We start from the raw sequence: 7,831 nt of genomic DNA, 5'->3' as shown, positions 1-7,831 counted from the left end.
CAGAGAGGAGAGGAAAAATTATGAAGAAAAAGGGGGGGGTGGCTCAGAGAAAAGGGAGGTTTTCCATTATGGGGGATGGAGAAGCCCTAAATAAAGCCCTGTGTGGCTGGTGTTTCACCTCTGTTAACCCCTTCATCACAGTGCAATCAGACAGTCCTTGCCTTCTCAGCTGGTTTGTGGTGGTCACTTTGGGTGGGGGCTGGCCATACCCCATCCCCTCATCCTTGGCACGTCTCAGCTCAGCTTTGCTGGTGGCACAGCAGATGCTCCAGGGCCTTCTTTTGGAAATACCAAGGGCTCGGAGGGCTCACATCAACTTTTATGGATCCTGTTGCCTCCGGTGGAAGAGCCAAAGCGAACACCTGCTCTTTCCCCCTCCTTTGATTTCGATGCATTCACAAGGGCTCTCTGGGACACCGGGGCACTGACCTCAGGTCTGCAGGGTCCTGGTGCTGCAGCCAACGCTGGACCCACTGCCACGCTCCCTCTGCCCACTACAGCCCACCCAGCGGTGATAAATGCAGCAACAGTGATGTGGGGGCTCTTCCCACAAAGTGGGGAGAGGAGGGGAGAAGGCACGGGGCTGCTTCCCTCTCCCTTAAAACTTAGTTGTGATCTATATTCAAATAGAAGTTTAATGAGCCTTTCCCAGTTTCCAGCAACTTTATCACATCATTAGGGCATAAATATGAATAATACATCTAGCGGTTGGGTGAAGCTGAACTCCAGACCTGATGCAGCTTCAAACAGACGCGGGAGGAGAGGAAGAAGGACAGGGCTGGGCGAGGGCAGCAGCCATGGAGGCCGAGAATGGGGCAATTCGGGCTCCTGGCCCCTTCCAGCAAGCCAAACTCCTGCCATTTTAATGCTGTGATCAGCAGGAGCTGCTCTCACCCACAGCATCCCTTCTTCTCCCCATTCTTGCCTGCAGAAATAAATAAATAAATAAAATTTGGTATTATTTTGATAATTTCTTCCAGAAAATTCATCCTCAGACACGTGCAAGGCTGGGTAGTGAGTACGAGGCAGAGCCACTGCCAAGCTCGGGCTCCACGTGAGCCTCAGCCTCCAGCCCAGCTCCATCTCTTCCCATCATTACAAATGAGGCAAATTGGGAAAAGCAGCCCGATTACGTTCCACCCCGCCTGACTGAGTGCTGGGTCATGTCTTGGCCAAATTGTTTCATTCCCAAAGAGGAATGTTCATTCTGCCCTGGTGGATGGGTGCACAGATGTGTCACTGCTCTTGGAGGCAGCACCCCAAGTAAGAAAACAACCTCGCTAATTAAAATGGGAGCTCATTTAAAAAAGGAGAGGAAGGCTGAAGAGAAAGCAAGATGCCAAAACAAGCCATGTCCTGCTCAGGATGGGAAGGGTATTCTCCCCAAGGGGAAAATAAGCAATTAATGCCAGGAAGAATCACAGCAGCACTGACGAGGTCCTTGGCTGATGCTTTGGTTCAACTGCGACCTCAAAGGAGCCACGATGAAGGGAAGTGTTGGGGGATGCAAGTGAAAACTTGAGGATCCTCTTTCTCCGTATTGATGAGCTCCCTTTTAATTGCTATCTGAAATTAATTAGGATAGTGATAGCTTGGAAGTCATCACTTGCAATTAAAACGCTTAAGATTAGAGGGGAAGAGAAGCAGGAGGGCAGGGAGGCAGCACGGCACCGGGCACCCAGTGCTCAGACCACGGGCATTTGGGATGAGACAGGAGCACGGCTTCCCCACGCAGTGGTGTTGTTGGAGGAGCTTTGTTGTCTGGGGACTTTCTTGATGAATAAATTGCACCCACCCAGACTGGTCTCTTTCTTTCCCCCTGTGTTGTCCGTGGACATTGATTTGCCTTTCTGTGATTCTTCCTGGTTGTTGTATTTGGGACGGTGCTTATCGATGTGAAAAAAGCCGTCTCGTGTCATTGATAAATCCAGAGATAACTGTGGAGGTCAAGGAACGGAGAGGGGAGAGACAAGAGAGCAGAGGACAGAGTTCCAGGCAGCTCCAGCTCCATCCTCACTCCCCTGGCTCTGCAGGAGAGCAGCTCTGCGTGGCCCAGAATGGTTAATTGGGCGGATTTCCCCCAGGGCTCTGGCTGGGGGAAGGAAGGAAGGAAACGATTTAGCTGCATTTCCTCGTTATCTGATCTCAGTCATTTTAATTTGTGCTCTCTTTGAGGCTTCTCCTATTTATATATTTTTTTCTGTTGTTCATCTTCTGCTGTCGGCTGTGTGTTCAGCTGAGTAATGGATGACATTGCAAGAAAATGGGAGATTTTTCTTGTCTGACCCAATAAGCACTTCCAAGGTCATACGTGATGGAGGAAGACAGTGCTTTCAAGGTGAGGTAGAAACAGGAATAAAAACCCTTCTCTTATCAGATCTTCTTCATTTTTAATAAATTTGCCACTGTATTCCCATCGGAAGCCAAGAGCAGCCTCATTCTTTCCCATTTTTCCCCTTTCGGTGACTGGTCCTAAGCAACCACCCAAAGGAACCGACAAAGCTCAGTCAGAGAGAGCTGTCCTGAAGGAAAGATGGAAAGAAATTGGATGGGAGACCTGGGAGATTACCAGCCCTCCTGGGGGCCCTCCAGGAGAGGTGCAGGGGGTCAGGGAGGTGTCCCCCCCCCCATCCAACGTGCCCATCTCCGGCTGCCTGCGAGAGGAAGCGCTGCGGGATGGAAAGGCTCTGATACAGGGGACAGGTTTTGACCTGGCCAGGGTCAAAATTTTGCTTTGGAGGTAAATAACACCCAACAGCTTCAGTACACTGAGCTCCAAACTGCAGGTTTGGGGGTTTGGGGATGCCAAGAAATAGCTGAACCCAGAAGCAGCGACTCCCCGGGCTTGGAGGAAGGTAGAGAAGAATCTCTTGCACACTGCGTAGTTTTTGTAGCATTACAAAGAAGCAATATGGTAAAACAGCTATTAATTATACCTGGTTTTGTTTGAGCAATTAAGGGGCGGGCATTCCAGTTACAGGAGAGCCCAGGCAGAGCCTCAGCGAGGTCAAAGCAAAGCAAAGCAGAACACAACAACATTAAGCTTTGATTAACTGCAAAAGCAGCTCCACACTCTGCTTTTGGCATCTGGAGCTCCCAAGGCCAAGGGAGAGTTCTCTGCATCCATTCTGGAAATAGGAATAAGGACGCAAGGCCCTTGCAGAGGGAGCAGCTAACACCCAGGAGGAACCACAGCCCATGCAAACCTCGTTGGCACGAGGAGACCACTGGTGCCAATCCAGAGTGAAACAGAGCCCTGCAGCCCTAATTAAAAGGGCCACTGCTAATTAACTTAAAAACACAGCTACTCAATACACTTTCCACTCTGCTGCAGGGTTTGCTGTCACTGCTGGGTACAAGCGCTCCTCGCTGGGTCGGCACTTGTCCCGGGATGATCTCCAGGGCAGGGCTAACCAAATCTTTGCAGTCTGCTCCCTCTGAGATCCCTCCTCCTGCCGCTCCTCTCTCCTATTATTATTATCTTTCCTTTTTTTTTTTTTTTTTTTTAATTCGACCAATTCTGGTTCCAAGCCTCAGAAATCAGCGAGTTATAATAGAAATGTCTTCTCAGCCGTATTTATAGCATCGCACCAGCGTGAACCTTGCATAAAGTTCAGGTAGCATGGTAATTTAAATTTAGTTCACAGAGGCAGCAAGGATGCCACTGTGCCCTTCAGGAGCAGATTTTCCCCCTTTTCCCCAGGCTGGTGATGGATCTGTGCACTCAGCCTCCCACACAGTGCTTTGATGGGGAGAATTTCAGAGGCAGGAAGGCAGGGCCGGGGTATGGACTTTGTGTCTTGAGCTGAAAATGCAGCATCCAAATTGCTGTTTGCTGGAGAAACCACCAGCTTTAAGATTCAGGTTTGGGTTTTATTTAAATTTGGTTCCCTGCCGCTGGTGAGAGGTCATTGCATGAGGAGGAAGGATTCCTACAGCAAAAAGCCAGCTTGGGGGCTCTTCACCCATTGTTACAGCAGTCTAATCCCATCGCCTCCACTTCAGAGAAATTCACCATTCCCAACGCGTGACTGGCAGCCAGCCTTTGCCATCTGCTCTGGCCCCTTATTACGGACTCCTAACAAACATATGTGACAATTAGATCCATAAAACATCTCACAGATCATATGTGATTGAAATGCAGGCATATGCTCTCTGCCCAATTGTAACCGAAATGCTAAGTCATAGCTTGAAGCAGTGATGAAGCACCTGGTGGGAAGGCAGGGCCAGCCCAGGGGAGCTCAGCTGCATGCAATGCACCTGAGTGATTGGAAGGGGTGGAGCCAGGATCCACCCCTCCCAGCCCTCATTTAAGGGTTGGCAGTGGAGGTGAGGGGATCTTGCTGGAGGTTCCTATCTATCTGTGGCCTTCTGAAGGTAAGCAGCTTCTTCATTTCTGTGCTTGTGCCTGTTGTATTTGAGTGCGTTCTCACTTGCTGCCCCTTGGGACCTTGCTGCTCTGCTGTCATTGCTGTGCTTTCTGTTGTGTTTCACCAATAGAGGTGTAATAGAGGGATGAGATGTTCTCTTCACCTATCCTCACACGTTAGTGGGAAGGTCTGGAGGGGATATCCTGCTTTGTTAGAAGAGGGGGGAAATAAGTGATGGATGTTTGAGCTTTATGAAGGGTAGGTCTCTCTTGGTGCCTTGTTTCCTAAAGCCACAGGGAACAGACAGGGTTTGCTGAGCAGGAAGATGCACAGAAGCTCCTCTCAGATGAGTGTCTTGAGGTTTACGCAGGGTCTCCTGGTCTCTTCCATTGACAAACCACCTCTGAGGAAGCACTGCTGGTCACACGAGTGACTGATTATGATGGTAACCACACTAAACAGCTGTAATTGAATTGCAGCTTGAAAATGAGCAGCTCAGAAGGAGCAGTAATAGTTTCCAGCTGCTCCACAGCCCCTATATGCATGCAGTGTCAGCTGCTTCATCAGTGGGACACGAGACAGAGCATAACATCAGCCTCTATGGTTTGGTCTCCTTGTCCTTTCAAACCCTCAGGAAAATGTCATGGCTGAGGCAGAAGTTGACCCCCTGTGCTTGGAAAGCTACCTGTCCATCCTCCAAGCTCTATCTGCTCTTCTTCCTTTGAAAGAAGCTGCTTCCTGCTGTCCCATGATGCTCAATAACCTCCTCCCACCCCATACTCATAGACCTAGGGAGAACTTCTTCCTGTATTTCCTCTGTCAGCCCTCCTCCAGCTCTCTGCAAAATTAACAGCTCTCCTAACCTCTCCTTTTTCTTCCCCTCTAATAGCCACAAGGTTCCAAGGCTGGAAACATGAAGACCCATTTCCCCTACACATCCCACGGTGAGGGAAGCAACATGGTCATACATCGCCCCTTTTTTTCCCCAAATTTCCATTTCATTGCTATCACCTGGTGCTGCTGCAGCAATAGATTGGGCAAGCAGCAATGGTATGGAAGCCTCCTTCAAGTGCTCTGGTAAGTGGCTGAAGGATGCTGTCAGTAGCATTCATTTTTCCCCTACTACTTCTTCAGGATGAGATATCCTGAAGAGGAGAATGGATTAAGTAATACTGCTGCTCACCCATGGTACCAGTCTCAATGGAAATAGAGACAAGCTGGGTTTTAATTTAATAAGGGTGCAAATTGCAAGGATTGAAATAAAATGGAGACATGGAGGTGGGATGGCTGGGGACAAAGAGCATCACTGGGCATCGTGCTGGGTGCAGGGGTGTGCAGGCATTTGTGGTTATTACAGCTTTGCTACTAATGCTGGGGGGGCAATTCTGAGGAGCTCTGCAGAGAAAACAAGTGGTGCTCATGGCAAATGAGACAGAAAGAAAACAGGACACACAAGACTTCTGGCAGTGCGGACCTCTGCGTATTAAGCACTGAGATGATTTCATTTGCTCCTTGTCCCACTTTCCCTTCCCTTTCTTGCTTACTTGCCAGGGGGAGGAAAAAAAGCACCTTTTTGGAAATTGCATCATCTGTCACATTGCAGCAGGCAGGGCTGAGAGCACAGGAATGGCAGCAGCCAGGCTCCCCTGGTCGATACAAAAGCTCAAATTGCAGGAAGAGTTATCCCCAGACAGACCTTCCCTGGCACGGTCCCCCCCAGGGCTCTGTTCTCCTTTGTTGGTGGTTGGTGGCACTTTTGATCACAACCCAAAGTGGACAGGTTTCTGCTTTGAGCTACATGGATGGAGCAGGGAAAGCCATCGCTTCCACCGCAACTTCTGGAAAACGCTTGTTGGAATTTTTATTGCTACCTCAAACTGGACAAGACCCATCCCATGAATATTTTTTTTTGAAAGTGGAAATCCTTTACCTTTCATGTTTGTTATGGGAAAAAATCAAAGTGTTTTTTTTTTGCCAAGAAAAGGTTCTTTTCTCTCTGCTACGCGTCCTCTGCTGGAAGAACTTTGAGCAGAAACTCTTCAACGTGCTCCTGCTGCGGATACCCTCCTGTACAGAGCACGTCTGCTACAAGCAGCTGGATTAGCTCCAGAATTCTCTCCCCGTCTATGCTTGACGGCAGGGAAAAAACTGGGATCACAGAATCACAGAATGGCTTTGGTTGGGAGGGACCTTAATGATCATTGAGTGCCAACCTCTCTGCCATGGCAGGGTTGCCAGCCACCAGATAACCACTGGATCTTCCCTTCCCAAACTCTCAGCAGATGCCACATCCCCTGGCACTGCTCAATATTACCCAAAGCAAAGGCTGATGAAGGCAAAGTGAAGTCACCAGACTTGGAGACAGATTGTGGGAATGGAGGAGATAAATCCCGAGCACACAGCCTGCATGGGGAGAGGAAGACAAATACTGAAATAAATATGAGAAGAAGACAAATTTGGGCTACAGGGAGCGGGTGAGCCAGAGAGAGAGAGGAAATTGCACTAAAATAGACGAGGTTTCCTGGAGACAAAGGTAAAATTGGGAAAAATGAGATCTAAACTGAAGGGGGATAAATCACAAGGGTAGCAATGTCTGAAAATTATTGGGAATGAAGCCTTCCTGGTAAGTGAGACATCCCCAGCAAGACAGATCTGCTGCGAGCAACAAATACAGCTGCGGTGACAAGGACAAAGCCAAGCAGGGAACGGGGTGGTGAGCTCTGCCTCCTCCCAGAGGGCTCTCTCTGGCTGCATCCCATGTGCTTCAGGCTGCAGTTATCTCCCCAGAGTATAAACTGAGGAGTGAAATGATTTTATGATGGGGAGTGGGTATTCTCAAGTCTCCGAAATGTCCATATCCTCCATTTCTGCAAAGAAACGCCTTATCCTGTGTGCTGGGGCAGCATTCAACAGGAAAACATACGTGCTTGTAAATTCAGAGCTGTTCCAGCCTTGCAAATGGAGCCAATCCCTTTTTGCAACAGGCTTTTAGCCAAAATATTGTCTTTTGCACCCTCCTCCCAAGGAAAGAAACCCATTGCTGAATGATGACCCTCGCAGCTATCAAACCCTCCATGGAGGGAGCAATGCACACCAGGAGCGAGCGCTGCTGGGGGCATTTTTCTGCCCCGTGCCTCCTGAAGACAGGCAGCATTTCTGCCCTTCCCTTTGGGTTCCTCTCTTGCTCCTTATCTCAGTGACACTGCACAGATAAATAGCAGCGCTAATCCTATATTGAGATCACAACATGCTTTACACTTCTGTGCTGCATCGCAGGCAAGGAAAGCTCTCCCCAGGCTGTAGGAAAGCAGCATGGGATTTTTTTTTAATTTTTTTTTGTGCCAGGCAAAGCTGTGACATAAAGCTTATGTCTCCTTACAGGGTTTTTCCACATCTCCCCCACTTTGCTTTGGCAGGGAATGGAGTTTTCAGCTGGGAAGAGAGTGCTCCATGCCAAACAC

General features: G+C 49.1%; 1 long non-coding RNA gene across 1 annotated transcript; it reads left to right on the top strand.

Moving 5' to 3' along the window:
- LOC110387773 lies at positions 4,343–7,320 on the top strand. Its single transcript, XR_002432721.1, has 3 exons — positions 4,343–4,377; positions 5,260–5,447; positions 5,922–7,320. It is a non-coding gene; the product is annotated as an uncharacterized LOC110387773 (long non-coding RNA).

Source organism: Numida meleagris, chromosome 23 (assembly GCF_002078875.1).
Source record: "Numida meleagris isolate 19003 breed g44 Domestic line chromosome 23, NumMel1.0, whole genome shotgun sequence".
Classification (NCBI taxonomy): Eukaryota; Metazoa; Chordata; class Aves; order Galliformes; family Numididae; genus Numida; species Numida meleagris.
The sequence above is the reverse complement of the archived record's forward strand: the minus strand, read 5'-3'. Positions and strand labels throughout refer to the sequence as shown.